Source organism: Bombina bombina, chromosome 1 (assembly GCF_027579735.1).
Source record: "Bombina bombina isolate aBomBom1 chromosome 1, aBomBom1.pri, whole genome shotgun sequence".
Taxonomy (NCBI): domain Eukaryota; kingdom Metazoa; phylum Chordata; class Amphibia; order Anura; family Bombinatoridae; genus Bombina; species Bombina bombina.
In genome coordinates this window covers 137,881,459-137,883,822 of record NC_069499.1, presented here as the reverse complement: position 1 = coordinate 137,883,822, position 2,364 = coordinate 137,881,459, and positions in this window count along the sequence as shown.

Sequence of the window (2,364 nt, the reverse complement as noted above, 5' to 3'; positions counted from 1 at the left end):
TAACACCCACTATAGTCACTCTTCATGCCAAGCAACTCACCATGTTGTGACACTGTCCACATATTCACTAAGCATTTGATAACACTTTATGAAAGCTTTAGAAGTAGACAATTAGGAAAACATGGATTAAAGGTACTTTCCTTACTGAAGAATTCTTTGTACCCTTAGGCAATCTAGTAAACTGATAAAGGCTTTTGCTAGGGTAACACTACACAAGAAGTGCTCACCCAATGTAATGTGCATGCTTTGTTTGTATTTGTGTATGAAGCTCTTAATATGCCCAACTAATAGTAGTGATACTTCTAAAGTATTTAATTTTTTTAGGCCAATATGAATCTCATGAGATAGGCTTCTAGTAATGATAGATGCTTCTATTAAAATGATTAGATGTAGTTGTTGCGACTGAACACTGACCACAATAATTTTAGGTTTGCATTGTAAAGGGTCTGCATTTCAAGCATACTAACATCACACTGCTCATGACATGGAGACATTGTGGTTAGGTTTAAGCTTAGGGAGAGAGTAAGGTGTCCTTGCATCATTGTGGCCATGGTTGGGTCACTGTGGTAGTTTCTATATTGCAGTCCCTGGTTCTGAGCTCTGTCCCTCTGAGCCATATGTCGCTATTTGCAGAATTTCCCTTAGCAACACCCAAAAACTGCCCATACACACCAACAAGTACACCCACAAACCATCCATGATGATCCCCCCCCTCCCAAATTGGCCCCACCGACAACAAGGTTACCGGCCCCTGTCAGCCTCCTTTGTCCCTGATATTCAGCCCCAAATGTTGGGAGGTATGATATTGCTGTGCCCCTGATAATATGGTATGGAACTAAGGATTAAGCCTGATTTATTTCTATAGTTACCACACATTCGGCTAGATTACGAGTCTTGCGTTATGAGTAACAAAGCAGCGTTAAGCCTTATAACATTGCTTTTTTACTACCACTGGTATTACGAGTCTTGCAGATTTAGGGGCACCACACACTTTTTTGGCCTTACCGCAAATCAACTTACGCTATTTGCATATAGTCTATTTTCAATGGGACTTCCATAGCGCCGATATTACGAGCTTGTCCTGGGAGGCCAAAAAGTGAGCGGTACATCCTATCCCGTCAAGATTCGTACCGCTTTTTAAAGTCAGTAGTTATGAGTTTTACACTACAAAGCCGTAGCATAAAACTCAGAACTAAAGTGCTAAAAAGTACACTAACACCCATAAACTACCTATTAACCCCTAAACTGAGGCCCTCCCGCATCGCAAACACTATAATAAAAATATTAACCCCTAATCTGCCGCTCCCGACATCACCACCAGTATAATAAACATATTAACCCCTAAACCGCTGAACTCCCGCCTCGCAAACATTAGTTAAATATTATTAACCCCCAATATTCCATCCCTAACATCACTGCCACCTACCTACATTTATTAACCCCTAATCTGCCGCCCCCAACGTCGCCGCCACTATATAATAAAATTATTAACCCCTAAATCTAAGTCTATCCCTAACCCTAACAGCCCCTAACTTAAATATAATTAAAATAAATCTAAATAAAACCTACTATCATTAACTAAATAATTCCTATTTAAAACTAAATACTTACCTATAAAATAAATCCTAAGTTAGCTACAATATAACTAATAGTTACATTGTAGCTAGCTTAGGGTTTATTTTTTAGTTTACAGGCAAGTTTGTATTTATTTTAACAAGGTAGAAGAGTTACTAAATAGTTATTAACTATTTACTAAGGCCTAATAAAACAACAAAGCCCCCCAAAATAAAAAATGCCCTACCCTATTCTAAATTACTAAAGTTAAAAGCTCTTTTACCTTACCAGCCCTGAACAGGGCCCTTTGCGGGGCATGCCCCAAGAAGTTCAGCTCTTTTGCCTGCAAAAAAAACATACAATACCCCCCCCAACATTACAACCCACCACCAACATACCCCTAATCTAACCCAAACCCCCGTTAAATAAACCTAACACTAAGCCCCTGAAGATCTTCCTACCTTGTCTTCACCATACCAGGTTCACCGATCGGTCCTGAAGAGCTCCTCCGATGTCCTGATCCAAGCCCAAGCGGGGGGCTGAAGATGTCCATGATCCGGTAGAAGTCTTCATCCAAGCGGGGCAGAAGAGGTCTTCCATCCGATTGAAGTCTTCATCCAGGCGGCATCTTCTATCGACATCCATCTGGAACGGAGCGGCAGCATCCTGAAGACCTCCGACGCGGAACATCCATCCTGGCCGACGACTGAACGATGAATGACGGTTCCTTTAAATGATGTCATCCAAGATGGCGTCCCTCGAATTCCGATTGGCTGATAGGATTCTATCAGCCAATCGGAATTAAGGTAG